The 16,383-nt window shown below is 38.5% G+C and overlaps 1 long non-coding RNA gene across 7 annotated transcripts; it reads right to left on the bottom strand.

Moving 5' to 3' along the window:
* Positions 1 to 6,171: 6,171 nt before the first annotated feature.
* LOC104415400 lies at positions 6,172 to 11,574 on the bottom strand. Of its 7 annotated transcripts, none has more exons than XR_005545243.1 (8): positions 11,359 to 11,574; positions 11,162 to 11,284; positions 10,998 to 11,056; positions 8,300 to 9,522; positions 8,093 to 8,190; positions 6,818 to 6,947; positions 6,579 to 6,721; positions 6,172 to 6,379 (listed from the first exon to the last, which is right to left on the bottom strand). It is a non-coding gene; the product is annotated as an uncharacterized LOC104415400 (long non-coding RNA). The 7 variants fall into 7 exon arrangements; XR_001980804.2 differs by having other exon boundaries at positions 8,300 to 10,636; XR_001980802.2 differs by having other exon boundaries at positions 8,300 to 8,439; positions 9,197 to 11,056.
* Positions 11,575 to 16,383: the final 4,809 nt, after the last annotated feature.

Below are 16,383 nucleotides of genomic sequence, written 5' to 3' on the forward strand. Positions count from 1 at the left end.
ATTAGAAAGAAAAGGTTGACATGGCTTTTAAATTACGTCATTTTCTATCCTCCTTAATAAACGACATCATTTTGCCGTCATACGTGAACGACCTTACAAAAACGACACCGCACAACTCATATGGAGATTGAAATTAGGGTTCTTCGTTCGATCCTCGCCCGATGCCAATTGTAGCTCGCTTGCCCACCATCGCTCTCCTGTCATCGCTCAACCAATGTCGTAATTGCTTGACCAGGTGAGTGACGATGAGGTCATTCATGGCGTGCGTGCCCCTCTTGTACAGGGTGCCCATCCCCTGCAACGCGAGCTGGTGCTTGGACCCACCATTTGTGGGCTTGGCCCGCTAGGAGAAGGTGGAGAATGACCAAAACAATGGAGGCACGCGGTCATTTCGGGGCTTGGGAGTGAGGAGAGGCTGAGGTTGTTGTTTGGGCAAGGGCGGAGGAGGAGGAGGAAGAAAGAGGGGTCAAAAGTTGAGATGGTGGACTAGGCTCTACTCAGGAGACGACCGGAGTGGGTCCTTCTTAAGGCGAAAGGAGAAGGAGGAGGAGAACAAGAGCTTGGGCTTGTCAATAATGTTGGACGAACTGGTGGTGGAGCAATGCTGGTGCTGGTGTTGGTGTTGTTCTTCGGGGAGGAAGACGACGAGGAAGCCCCTGTCTGCTCGCTCTCTCTCTCTCTCTCTCTCTCTCTCTCTCTCTCTCTCTCTCTCTCTCTCTCTCTCTCCATATATAACTTTTGACACTTCTACTGTACTTACCCCGAGTTCTTTGTAACGGGCCAGACAGAAAATTAGAAATTTATTTATTTTTTACGATCCTTTTCAATCAAAATCGATCTACACATCATGTCAAAAATAGAATTTTGTGTTTTATTTTCAGCATGTTCCCATGTTCGTGCCAAAATCGTTCCTAACCATAAGTTCATTTTCATTCACTTTGGATTGAAATTTGATTCTTTATCGCATTCCGCATGCGTATGTATTACAGGAATTTGCGTCGGTGATGATTATGTAATTCACTTCACCCGAACGGAGAGCAAAACAACCGTATTCCCATCACTGTCCAAGCAAGAAATTTTGCCTCCCTGCCCAAAATGTGAATACCAGAAGAACATCAAGCGTGGGGTCGTCAAAACTTGTCTTGATTGCTTCCAGTGGGACGGCATAAAACTCCGATCCCTTCACTTTTATGAACACAGGTGGCCACTCCTAGGGTATAAGCTTACAAGGCAAGGAACGAGCACCACATTACTCTATACTAGATTGCCCAATCAAGTTGTTGATACAGCTTGCAAGCTTCATGCTAACAATGGCTTTGGCAACTATAGCCTCATCAACAACAACTGCGAGCATTTCGCCACATTTTGTCGGACCGGCATTCGTGCAAGCAAGCAGACAGCATTTCTTAGTGATTGCAAGCGGAAAATTAAGGAAGCCAAAGAATGGATCATGAAGTCGCTGAAGAGAAACTGAATTCAAGCGATCCAACCCTCCTCCAATCTTGTATTGTCTGTCTGTCTGTTGTTTTAATATCAGTTTCAAAGCATATTCAATTGGAACTGGAATGGGCGGCGAGAGGCACGCACACGTGCACAATACGCACAATAAAAAATTGTGAAAAAAAAAATGCGCCCTACTTAATTTATACGTGTATGTACATGTTTATGTGGAGATATATTTACAAATTTTTGGCAAGTGTCTCGCAATGGTCATTACGTTCAATGTCCGGAAGTATGATCAATCACTGTTGGAGTTTGGTGTTCCTTATGAGCATAGGCCAATGGTCATCGTAAATAAACTGTGAGAAGACAGTAGCTGAAGCTGGTGGCACATTCTCATGTCATTTCATTTATTGTGATTGTGAAAAAAGGGAAATGTTTAGGAAGGTCCACATATAGTCGATCTATCGATGACAAGGGGGGTGATTTTTTTTAGTAGGGTTTCGAAAAATGACTCACGGCTTAACAAGTGTCTTAAAAGAACTCGTCATACAATTCTGCGAGTGAATGTTGTACTTCATTTTTTTGGAAGTTTAGCACTATTTTTTCTGCTGTGAGAGAACAGCCCAGTGTCGACCGATACTACAGATAACAGGAAAAAGTACCAAAATAGTCATAAACATTTTGTATTGGTACCAATTTAGTCCTAAACTTTTCAATTGGACCAATTTAGTCGTAAACCTTTTCACATTGATACAAATTCAGTCCATCCGGCTAATTTAAGCCGGAAAATGCTGACGTGGCCGTCGACGGTCTTATGTGGCGCCACGTTGATAAATTTTATAATTTTTTTATATTTTTTTTCAGATTTTTAAATTATTTTTTTCTTTTTTTCCTTTTTCTCTTTTTTTTTTTCTTTTCTCCTTACCATTGGCGGCGAGGTCGCCGCCGGCCGACTGACCATCGCTGGCCATAGGCTAGTCGGGGCGAGGGGCCCCGCGCCCTCGCCGGCCACTAGCGAGGGTCGCCGCGCCCTCACCGGCCACAGGCAAGGGTGTCGGCCCCCGCCCAAATCCCGGGCGGGCGAAACCCTCACCCGTTGGCCAGCGAGCCCTCACTCGTCGGCCACAGGCGAGGCGCGGCAGCCCTCACTCGTGGCGGGCGAGGGTGTGGCAGCCCTCGCCCAGATCCAGGCGAGGGCATGGCGTCTCGTCTCCTCCAGCTGCAAAGCGTCTCTCCCTTCTCTCAATCAACCTCAACGGTACTCTCTCTCTCTCCTGCCTGCCCGCACGCACGCAAGTTCGCTTCCTTCCGCGAGCGATCGCGTCTTGCACGAGACGTGTTTGTGAGAATGCCGACACGAGCCTTGACCACCACCACTTCTTTCATCGATAGCTACGAGGCTTGAAACCGCGGAGGGCCATGCCCTCGCCTCGATCCGGGCGAGGGCCACCACACCCTCGCCCGCCACGAGCGAGGGCTGCCGCGCCCTCGCCTATGGCCAACGAGGGCGCAGAGGCCCTCGCCGGCCAATAGGTGAGGGTTTCGGCCCTCGCCCCGACCAGCCCGTGGCCGGCGATGATCGGCCGGCCGGCGACCTCACCGGCCAAGGGTAAGGAAAAAAAAAAAAAAAAAAAAAAAAAAGGAAAAAAGGAAAAAATAATTTTAAAAATCTGAAAAAATATAAAAAAATTATAAAATCTGTCCACATGGCGCCACATAAGACCGCCGGCGGCCACGTCAGCAATTTCCGGCTTAAATTAACCGGATGGACTGAATTGTTACCAATGTAAAAAGGTTTAGGACTAAAATAGTCCAATTAAAAAGTTTAGGACTGAATTGGTACCAAAGGTTTATGACTATTTTGGTACTTTTCCCCAGATAACGTGGAGACACATGGCCAACGAAATTATATTGATGCACGTATTGAGTTATGTTTTAGTCGCGAATTTTAGCATACGCCTTTATCATTTCTTTAAGAGAGAATTCAAGCGCCAGCAGAACAAAAACAAGTGCCGAAACGGGGTTCGAGATTATTGTCGTGAGAATTCGCGTGCACTTCACCTTCAATTCAACTATACAGGCAGAGGTAGACAGAAAATGGATCCGTTTCGTGAACAGACATTACTGATAAGAGTTGGTCGTGGAGTTGAAAGCAAAGAGTGTGCGGGCACTCTTGTACTCTGGCTGCGTCGCGCTTTAGATCGGCACTTTCCGGAAGCGAAAAAAGACAGATCGATCGCCTCAACAAAACCAACCTCGGATGGGGAATAGGAATGCTCCACGCGCTTCCGAAGAGCAGTAGACCCTAAGATGGGGTTGCGTGCATGAGATAACAAAGATCCTGAATGCTTAAAAAAGATATGTACTCATTTCAAACGCATTGAGAAAATGACCAATTTGACATGTGTTGTGGATTCGATTAGATAGAAGTGAGATTTTCCTTTATTCATTTAGTTCCTTCATTCATTCATTTACTTTTTGCGGGATTTTCTTTTTCTATCTTTATGCTTTTTTTTTTTTTTTTTTTTTTTTTTGATGATCATCATCATGTGGCATATATCCAAAACCCACAACACACGCTCCTTTGGATTCCATTATTCATTCATCTCTCTCTCTCTCTCTCAAAACCCACAACACAAAAATCAAAGGGTCCCACCTTCAAGTAAATGAGGCCTCCTCCTAAGCAAGAAAATTCAAAAAACCAAAAAAAAAAAAAAAAAAAAATCCTTTTTCTCTCTCAAGGGTGATAATTAATTAATTAATTTTCAAGAGTGACAATTAAAATAGTTTTGGATCATTTTGATCTCGGCGACCAAAAGTAAAGTAATATTGCAATTCCATCTTTCCTTGCTAGAGAAAGGTGAAAGTGGATACATGTTGATAACGTCAAATTTCCAAATCCCATCAATTGTAGAGAGGTCTTTTTTTTTTTCTAAACTTCTTATCTATCATCATTGAGAGATTTCCTAACCTCGTAGTAAATATCACATACCTATTTGAAAACCTGTTCTTTTTAATGCACCTGTTGAAATAACCATTTTATTGGGGGCGGAAACTACTGCAAAGACTCAAATCAAAAGGCACATTGAACTAGATCAAGGAGAAATTGGAATATGTGAAGAGGATGATTTGAAGGGACAGAAGAAAATCCACAAAAAGAAGAAATGCCATCATGTTTCGAAAAAAAAAAAAATAACATAACATGGAAGAAGGAACTAAGCCAACTCCCACCAAAAAAACGTAGCCAAATTCAAACCGCACCACTATCATATGCACAATGTGCAATACTAAAATCTTCATGTGGGCATCTGTCAATTTCTTTCATTCATAAACACTACCAGATACCCTTAGTCCAGTCACAGTTGCTTTACTTTCATGTCATCGTTATCTTCCTTTTACGGTGGACACAACACAGATTGTTGAAACAGTTTCGTAACACTTTGCTCGATAAGTTGGTGAGGTAGATGCAGCAACCTCACGAGAAGCCCACTCTGTCATTGCACTAGTGCAAATAAATGCCCACCTATTGGTCCTAAGCAATCTCCGGAGTGAAATGAAAGCATGCTGAGCAAGATCGAGTCAAAACTTTAAATTTTGGATGGGAGGATAGAGAGAATGAAGCAATAATACATCGTATTAATGCTAGTAGCTCACGCTCAATTCCAAAGCGACTTTAATGTAAAATACCCATCTATTGAAGCACCTCATTCTTGACCCCCATCTATTGAAGCACCTATTCTTGACATATCGATCATTATCACGGAAAAAATGGTGCAAGATGGTGCAAAAGAATATAACCCCGACACGTCGTAAAGCAAAACCAGCTCAGAGACCCAAACACATCTCTCTATATTCTCCCCCTATCCAAAGGACATGAATCAAGTCGAATTCTTGTGGATCTTGCTTGTCATTTTGTGAAGAGGGGGGACCAGTCGACAAAAACGTCAGACAGCATTAGTCACTGTCTGTATAGGCCAGGGCAGTTACAGAATGTACAGTTAAGCACCGGCAGCGAATTAATGTCAAGAGAGCCAAAGGACTGCGCCACCAAACTCGCCTTTTCCACCGACTCCGTACTAGCAACAATGGACATTTTGCGACCTTTTTTGTCAACGAGCGTTTAATGAAAGTTAGGTTAGATCTTTCTGAGTAATTGAGCCCACGGACAAAAGAGGATATACCTACGATTGATTGGACAGCTTTTCCAGACTTTCCGTCACTTGTGACCGTTGAAGAGGATGTCCTTTTCTGGAGGACCGGCAAGTGCTGGATCTTAATTGTTAAGGACATCAGAATCATTCAAAATCAGATCTCGACCACTGGCATTCAATGATGCCCGGTCCCGCCAGGATGTGTTTTGCTGCTGTATATTATTATTATTAGTTTTTTTTTTTTTTTGGTTGAGGTTTGAGTATTTTAAAACCCCTAAATACATGATCACCGTAAGATAGTTTAACATTTCTATCCGGCCTATACCGTGTGGTTAAGGCATCACCTACAGGAACCATTGGCAGGTTTGGTTGGTGACTCAGGCGCCGGCATCTGATATTTTATTATACTCAGGGTGCTACGTAGCCATAACTTCCAATAACCTATGTCTGTCACAAGTGATCTGTCTTCGTCTAGACTCTTTCTTGTCAAACCAAAATCTGATATTTTGGTGTTATAGCACTGTCGAAACACATGCCAAACAAAAGGTCAAAGTGGATAAGGTCACCAGTAGAAAACTTGGACAATGCACAGATTTAATAAGCTTAGCTCGGGCTAATGACTGGTATTATAAACTAACTATGAAAAGAGCAGCTTGGGAATGTGCATTTTTAGATGATCATAACAACAAAGCCCCCGGACCAAAATATAAGGAAAACATACTCAGGTGGCGAACCAGGTTTTGAAGATGCTTTGCAATAATAGCTCCCGTGTTATATGTGAAAACCTGCCAGAAAGAAAGACTATATGCATAAGTTTTCAAATTCTTGCTGCTTCCAAAATGCAGGAGGGAATTGCAAAAAGAAGGGATATCGCAAACTTATGTGAGTTATTTCAGCAAAGGAAAAGATTTTGGAACCAAATTATAATGGTAACAACAATGTGGTATTACTTAATTTAATCTAAGTAACAAACATGAAACTTACTGAGTCCAGCAATATGTTTTGAGGGCTTGAAATCTCTGCAGATTATTTGACCGTCTAACTGGTGCAAGAACGTGAGGCCTGGCTGCTCTTATTGCAAATTTAAGCCATGTGACCCATGGAAGTGGTTTAATGGCCGAGGCCCCCTGCAGCAGGAAAGACCATGATTTGTATTGAAACAAGAAAAGATCATATTTGCCATAAATTTGAGGCAAGCATGTATATATCGTCCAAGAGAGAACCTTAATTCCAAAGAGATGGTTCTTTAGGGTACCCTTTGGCATGAACTCATGGACAAGAAGTAGTTCTTTATCCTCTAAACAGTATCCCATTAGCCTGACAATGTTCGGATGAGAGAAAGTTCACCACCGACTGCAAAATATTATCACTCTCATATCAAAATAGGGCAAAACCTCATAATATCACATTTTTTTAGTATGCAAAGCAAACAGGCATCTTCTGCGGAAAAAGGGAGGAGACAACAACCAATTTGTGTGATAAGAAATCAAATAAAACCACATTGGCACTCTCAGCGCCATCTACCATGGATGCACCCTACACATTTTGGATGGCAGCAAATAATCTGAAATAAAAACTGGGATGAAATATTCAATGATGCATCATCACCCATGTTGAGTAGTAAACCCTGACATGTGAACCGCATGGTTGAATTTCATATGCCTTACTGTAAACACACGACCTAATATTCATGTAAACCAAGAAGTAAGCAAATCTTAAGTGCTCAACCTATATATAAAGTGAGTAACAATCCCTCGCATGATTTTGATATCGTTAAAGCCAATAGAGGATAAGAATGATGACTGTATGGGTGACCATGTAGAGTCTAAACCACAGAATCATAGAAGCTCTGGTATGCAACATGAGAAAAGAATGCACTCATCTTGTGTAGTACAAAGTAGATGTCCACCTTCCAAGAGACAGCAACTTGAGAGATGATCAATTTTGAAAAATTCAAATGCTAAATAGATTTATGTGGAGGCTAAGTCCTTCCCTCCTCATCTTTTCCCTTTTAAAAGACTTGTATGCAAATAACATGTTGACCTCCATTTACCAGGTGAATCATGAAAAAGAAATTGGCATAATCTTATACATTCTTCCTAGGATACATGAAGGAGAATAGTTTTGTCCAGTGTCCCCTAAAGTAGCATAACCAAACTCAGACAATTATGTCACCTCACTTTCAGGGCACATCTTTCCACAAATAAAATATCCTAAGGATGGTTTTAGTTCCTAGAACTTTGTTCAGAAATTCCAGAAGTGGCTCTAATGTCGCAAAACTCATATTGGGATTTAATGTTTCAGGTACATTGTAGTGACATCCTCTGAGTTTAGCTTAAAAGGCAAGGATATAAGTCCCAATAGTTTCTGATGCAGGGCCTATAGGCCTTCTGTGAAATGCCAGAAGACTCCCTACATTTCAAAATTTACAAACAATCACAAGAATTTTACCATAATATTTATAAACAATGAGGATTCATAAGATGTTTCTACTTTACCTCTCAAGAACCTTAGAGATATAGAAGCTTAGCTGGCAAAGCTAAGCTGGCGAAGCTTCTCTCCTCCCACTTGATTCCTCCACTTCCATGCTGTTTGGCTGCCGGAAAACAAACATGCATGTAATTTGCACCACACAACTCAGCCATAATAACTGTAGGACAAGATTGTGGAATCTCATGATTAAGATCAAGAACACAGGAGCTCACTTGAGCTTTCTGTCAAATGATCCTAGGATTTACAGCACCTTGCCTTCTCATCCACACATCCTGAGACAGCCATTGAAACGTGCTTTCCAAAACAGAAATGCCTTAAACATTTGTGTCTCATCACTTTACATCCTGACAAACTGTTCAGCAAATTAGTGAAAACAGCTCTTTTCAGAATTTTTTGACTACTTGCATCTCCAATGGTACATGCGTACGGAATCTTAAATGAGCCATGCATTTCACCCGGCTCTGTGCCTGCTGTTTGATTTTGAATAGAGAGAAAATAAACACCGCAAAATTAATGGCTCCAGACGTAGGATAAGCAAATTTTTACTCTTCTATTGCATGTCTGGAAAATACTTACACGAACTTCAGAAGTCCTTGAAAACAAAATCTCACAAGATTTCTTAATGTTTTTATGTGGACTTGAAACCATACAATGGAAAAGCAAGCTGACTTCTCTCCAAGCTCTTGCATAGAATTGCTCGTGGTCATGGGACAAGTCAAGGACCCTACAATAAAGAATAAGAGGAGCAAGCACCGTCCTTTCCTAAATAATCGCAATCCTAACAGAATAATATGGTCCATATTGTCAATCTAGCTCCCAGAAATATGTGTTCAGTTGGGCAACAACATATATTCTCAAAAGGAAGAAAGCAAGATGAGATAGTGAACCTCATATGAAATTAGCCACACAAAACCAGAACAATCTAGCGACAAAAAAGGCCACCGACATCTATCATCTCATACTCATTTTTCTACAACAAACTATGTATCTGGACACAATTCTTCTCCCACCATCATAATAGAACTTCTTGCTAAAAATGCAATGGCGATTATCATTGAATACTGCAAAGCACATGCAAACCGAGCTTTCCTGAGAGGAACTAAGATTACCTTCCACTCTTTAGATCCTTGCATGCTCTTTGGGTTCAATTTTTTTATGGCAATTGGAGTAATTCTTTTGCCATGGGAAGACCCCTTGTCATCAAGGCAGCCTTTGAAGACTACCAAAACCACCCTTGCCGAGAATTGTATCAGATCTGAAGCTTCTTGTTGCAACTTTCAGCTCTGCAGAACTAAAGACCCTGACTTCTGAAGTGGAGCAACATAATCATTTGGAATAGACTCATTCAACCTCCCTCTTAACCTCCTGCTCAGTCCATCCTCAGAAGACAATGAACTGCTTAACAGTCGCAGCTGGTCCTCCTGTGACTACACAACTGAAGAGAAAAAGGTTAAGAATTTGCTGCGAGATGAAGACAGGAGCCAGAGATGAGCAGGACCTAATTGAGTTGTAGAGATGTCGGTGGGTGGGAAAAGAGTTAGTTAGCAAAGTTAGAATCTGAAGTTGTCAGTGGACGTGTATGAAGCATATTCGTTCATAATCCACTTTGTCTGTAAGTTGAGGCTTGCATGAATTCCAAGATAATTCAGAAAGGAGGAGGGCAATGACAAGTACGACATGCAGAATATCTATAAGATGTATAGTTAGGATTCCAGCTCTTGCATTGAAACTCCAACACAATATTAAACAGCCCTTTATCCTCAACGATCAAACTGTTGGGAATGAGTCCATCTTGGATATCAAACATGCTCCATAAGTACACCACAACCAATATGTTACATTCTCGTGACAAATGCCTTCTTCTTCTTCTCCTCATTCATATCAGCTCTCTCAATCATATTATTCTCATCTCTCGTCTCAATTTCTTTCTAATTTTCTTTTGCCTCAGTATTCCAGCTAAAGCATCAAAACTTAATATATTGATCCAATGAAATGCCCAAACCAAATGCGTAGGGTAACAAAGTCCAACCCCAGGAGGAACTAAAACCAAAATTCTGTGACAGAATTTCCTACTTGCTAACTCATATCCAACAAAAGCAACCAATTATCATAACTTTAACCCATGGAATCACAATTTGAAGTTCAGAATTATCATAAGGGTACACCAAACACCTGCACTCTGAGGGCAGACCACCTGGAGATTGCATCCTAAAAACGCACAACTCATGGTGAAAAGAAAAAGACACAGAAAACAAAACAAGAAAGCAAGAAAGAATTGCAGAAGAAACAAGGAAATTACCAAAACTAAACAAAGAAAACAACTCGAGCCCAAACTCAAAATTCTATCAATTAAACAAGGAAAGGATATGAAAAAATCGAGTAAATAACTTTCTTAGCTAAGACCTGACTAATCTACACACTCATTCAGCAACATAACAACCACTATGCGTCAACGAAAAGCTTGCCTAGAGCAGAATAGTCATCGTTGTCCTCGTATGGGGCAGCTCGCGCATCGAATTTGGTCACGTCATCTCTTTCTTCACTGAACTCTGATTTCAGCGAGCTTATTGTCAAAATAAAGTTTTTCTCGAAGTACGAAGACATCTTAAATTTGGCCAACCCAGAAGATGGCCCAAGGAAGGTGAAAACCAACACCAAACATAGTAATTCGTAATTGGTTCCAGCTGCGCACACGAAAATTCAAAAGGCACATTTGGCAGGTAAATTCCTATCCAAGGGTACGTTTCTACCAGCCAATACTGTTTTGCACCGAGTCAAGCCATAAATCTAAGCCACCCCGCACGCTATGGTATATCATTTGGCAGTTGAATTCCTACCCAAAGGCATGTGGAGTGCGTGTCAGAATGCCACGACCCACAAAGGAAAACCTGCACAAACGGAAGATGATACCTGATCCGATTTGTCCCCTATGCTGAAAAGCCCTGGAAAGGGTGGAACAGCTTTTTACCCTGTGCAAGTGGACCAAAGTTATCTGGCTAGACCCGAGGATTGACATAGACACCTCTCCACAAAAAAATTACTATAATGGATAAATGGTTTTTTGAGATACTGACCGAGGGATCTGATGCTCTTGGGCGAGATCTTTTCGTGGGCATACACAGGTTGATCTGGAAAACCCGGAATTCCTTTGTCTTTCAAGCGCACGAGATCGTTCCTCAGTCGATCGCGGACGACGCCTTCGCAATGACCCGAAGTTTGATCAGTCAGCAACCAGGATCGAGACTATCGGTAAAGGACAGGGCTTTCTTACCCGAGAAGCGGAAGCCGCTTGGCCGACGCTCCCGGAAGCGAAACGCCGATGCCTGATGCCCCATGGGCAGGCGACAAATCGGAGGCCTCAATCCCCGGCGTTTGCGGAGACGGTCGAGGGGTTCTCTCGTCGCTGGCTTCGCGAAGCGAGCTCGCGTGGGCTCGGCTTCAATGGCGGAATCCCTAGCGGTTCGCGAAGGTCTCGTCTTCTTGTCTGAACTCGAGCGAAGCGATGAGAGGGATAGCAACGACAGACCTGAAAGCTGAACTCAAAAGTGGACAGCCCATCAACGGTTGGGCTTTATCAAGCGAAGCCCATAGCCCATGGGACGCCCGAAATCTAATTGAGCAATGCAGGGGCCACTCGGCCCGGTTAAAAGAAGTAATTAAAGTTGTCCATTCTCCACGAGGAGCAAATTGACGCGCGGACTGGATCGCAAAAGCCCATAGACTACGATACCTCCCTCCCAATTGGCTATCTAAGCCTTCCCAACCTCTTTGGAATTTGTTCTGTTGTGATGCAAATTGTGGTTGATCTACCTAGGGGTGACTGGGAATCGTCCACTAAGGACTAGTTTTGAAAAATTGAAATCGAGAACCACCTATTGATTCCATTGTTTCACCTAAAATGGGACCACTAGTTTGGTCCGATTTCCGGGCTGAATTATGGAATTGGTCCCTAATTCCTACAAAATTGCATTCATCGATTAATATCCTGGCAAACCTAATTTCTACGTAGTCCACTAAAGCTTGTTTGGCCTTAAATTTGGGTTGAATTGCAAGCTATTGATTTTGATTAAGGATTGAAAATTATAGGCGTAACGAATTGATAATACCCGTTAGCTAATAAACTAATTTCTTTGAAGATAATAGTATAGTTATCTTAGACTTTGTTTGGTCGTCCGGATTTCTAACTAGCATAAGACTAGATATGATATTATATGAAATCAGATATTTTGTTATATCATATTCACTATTTTGTGAATCACAATAATAAAATAAGATATATTTACATCATATTATGTATAAAAAAAATTTATCATCGTAAATGAACCTAAAAGTTCATAAACGAAGATGGTAAAAATTTCTCGCAACACTATTTCCTTTTTTTTTTCCTTTCTTTTTAATTATTTTCTTTATTATTTCTTTTTCCCCTTTCATCATTTTCTAATAAATTTTGATTATATAGTAAATTGTACTAATATAACTAAAATACCTAAAATATGTAATAAATATATATTTATATATTGAATTTATACTATGATATATAATTAAAGTCGAGTATATATGTAAAAATAAGATTAAGTTAAAAAATAAATTTTATTTTTGTTGTTTTGAACTTTTATATTACAATTCAAATATTTTTTTTGGTAAAAATTCAAATATTATTTGTATTGAAATATAATTTCAATTTTGTTAATTTAATAATTTTGTTATTCGAAAAAAATAACTTTATTATTATGTATATTATAAATCCTATCTACTTTTATCCAACCTCCCTTATAAGATAATTTTATCCGACATATACCCTTTTATATCCAACTTTATCTCGTCTTAAGTAGGCACCAAGTGTAAGGTACGATAAATTTTATCCTATTCTAAATTTCATCATGACCGCCAAACATAATCTTAGGTTATGTTTGGTTGTTTGATTTCTAACAGGGATAGAATTTGGATAGGATATGATATGAAATCCTTAGATTTTTCTATATCTTATCAACTATTTGGTGAATCGTAATATTAAAGTCGGATATATTTATATTATATTATGTATGTTTTTTAATATAAACAACATATCATTATAAATGAACCTAAAAGTTCATAAAAACGAGATGGTGAAAATCTTTATTGACACCATTCCTTAATTTATTTTTATTTTATTTTTATTTTATTTTTCCTCTTTTTAAATTATTTTCTTTATTATTTCTTTTTAACGCTTTCATCATTCTTTAATAAAATTTTATCAAATAGTAAACTATACTAACATACCTAAAATACAAAAATACCTAAAATATATAATAAATATAAATAAATAATTTATATATTTAATGTTTATTATAAGATAGAATTAAAGTTGAATATATAAATTAAAATAAGATTAAATTAAAAAATATTTTTAAAATTTTAAATTTTAAATTTCTTAAATTAAATTCAAATATTACTTATAGTGAAATATAATTTTAATTTTGTTAATTTAATAAATTTGTTATTTGAGAAAATAACTTTTCCTATTATGGACATTAAATTCCTATCCACCTTTATCACACCTTCCCTGTTGAATAATTTTATCCTGCATATATCCCCCTTATATCTGACTTTATATCGTTATGAGCAAGCACCAAACGTAATCATATTTTATCCAAAATTTTATCCTGACTGCAAAACGCAGCTTTAAGGTTTCTTGACACCGAAAACATGTGGAGAATTAAACTTAACATTAAAGGTCCTAACCTCCACAGAAGTCAAAACATAATTGTTTGATCCATCTTCTTTTAACATCAACCTAATTTAATCACGAGAATGGCTAAAGAAATACCTAAATATTCTATTAAAACAAGCCATTAGGCCTTAATTTTGTATCATGACGACAAAGCGCCGCAATATTCATGGACATCTCCAATTGGTCTCCTCCATCCTCTTTGTTTGTTTATTTTATTTTTACGGAGAAAGCAAGTAAATGAACTATTAGAATAAACAAAAAGTATGGGATTAATCCTATTACGCACCCAAGAGACAATGTTCAATAGTACAAATATATATGTACTTATATGTTGGAAAAATTGCAAAATAATTAAATTATTAAGTTGAAATTTATATATATATATATATATATATATATATATATATATATATATCAGTCCTAGTCCACCCGAAACCGAGCGCTGGACCAATACTCACCAGTTCTAATAAATTGGAACCTAAAACCAAACTGGTCCTCATGAGAACTGCTGATGATTTTGGGCGGTTCTTAGTTCCTTTACACACCCCTAATTCTACCATCTCTTCTAATTAATGAAAATGTTTTGTTTTCGACCAAAAAACAAAAATACTAAAAATTTGACCATCTGAACTCGAGTATAAAAATTTGACAATGGGAAATTCTATGGTTATTGAGAAAAATTAACATTAGCTAATTTTAAAAAGGGAGTAATTAATAAATGTAAAAAAAAATGGCTATAAAATTGTTAATCTTACTATTGATTAAGGAAAATTGCGGAGCATGAAGATAGTTATGTGATCATGAAGTTCAGTTCCAAGAGTAGAAAAAAATTTAAATTCAGATTATTTATAACTTTTCAGGAAAAAGTTATAAAATGTCAGCAAGTTCAACCTTACAAGGCATCTTGACCCCAAAAAAGAGAAAAAAAATTATGAGGTTTTGACGTAAACAACAATATTTGAGGGATGATTACTAACCTGTAATTTACAATGACTTAATTACTGAGTGTTATTATATTCAAGTTACGATTACCAATTCTATAGTCAAGCTATTGTTGAGAAAAAGTAAATTATCAATTATAAGTGAAACTGAGTTATGACAATTAACGATAATGACCAGTAAAGTTAAATTATGGTCTTATGCGGGACTGCTCTTATTTCTTTCTTACGGATCAAGAAGCACCCTTTTGATGTCTAGCTCTACATTTGCTCATTCTTGAGATAGATACAAGATGCAAAAAAACGAGAGAATTTTTATTTGACTTTATCTGATGCTGGCATGTAATCTTGCTAATTTAACTTTGAAAAAAAAAAGGCAGTGTAATTTAATTTAATTATTAAAAAATCATTTTATATCCTATATTTGAGCAACAGTCCCTTTAGCATAGGCACCTGATCATGTACATCACAATACCAAAAAAATTATTAAGTTGACATTTGTCTTATGTTGTTGAGAATTCGAGTTTTCCAATCCTGCAAATCTTCGTATACCATAATTTTTGTTTTGACCCTGTATTGTTATTACCATATTCAATAAGTTGTATCTGGATCGAGCCTGGATTATTTTGCTTATGTTGTAAATTTGTCCAGCCTCCAATCTACTCCTTGAAATGTGCCTCCTTTTCAGCAGATAAATAAATGAGTGAACTAATATAATACAGGAAATCTCAAATATATCTGCCTAATCATATAGTGAGAAAATATTGGTATCTCAGTACTTGAAATTTGGTTCACTGTTTCTCTATACTCTTAAAACATACAAAGTAGAGTTTCCCGATCGTTAGTAGCTACATGGATGTATAAAGCCAACAATGCTTAATTCAGAATTGATGTTCAATTACTCATTTTCTTTCTTTTATTTTCCTTTTTTCCCTCATCATTGTTTTATGCGTTTGAAGTGAATACGTTCATATTTAGGTAATTGGCAGGTGTGTGTGGGCAGCATTGTAGCTTTGCTTATGATTTTCTTTTTTTTTTTTTTGTCAAAATTTAGAAATCGCTCTAAACTTTGAAACATCTTTAGGAATTTTGCATTACTTGAAATCACCCCTTCACGTGCTAATACTTATGCAAGTTTAACAGATGTTTTGAGGTATTCGTTACGTGAAAACAACTCTTAGGAGTATGAAAAATAGAAATCGGAAGTTAAAAAGCATCAAACTGACCAATATGCCTCATCATATTAGACTCATTTTTTTAGTTTGAGTTAATGCAACAAAAAGCTTAAGTTTTGTTAATCGTGACACAAATATTCTGAACTTTATTATTATTTTTTTTATTTTTTTGTCTTTGGAAGAATCGCCTTGCCTCGACAAACCACCACGTAAACCCGCGGTGTGACGTTAGTGGGAAACCACCACTTGGCGTCACACGTCTCCTGACCTTCCTCAAAAGACTAAAAGCCTACCCAACGGAGCCACCACGGCCGTGGTAATATTCTGAACTTTATTTTGCCTTACTAAAATCCTAAACTTGCCCTATATGACACAATGCTATAAAAAAAATTGTGCCATTAAAATCCCCAGTAACAAATATGCTCTAGATAGAATTGAAATAAAAGATAAATATGAATCTTTTCGCTACACAA

Source organism: Eucalyptus grandis, chromosome 8, assembly GCF_016545825.1.
Source record: "Eucalyptus grandis isolate ANBG69807.140 chromosome 8, ASM1654582v1, whole genome shotgun sequence".
In the NCBI taxonomy this organism is placed as follows: Eukaryota; Viridiplantae; Streptophyta; class Magnoliopsida; order Myrtales; family Myrtaceae; genus Eucalyptus; species Eucalyptus grandis.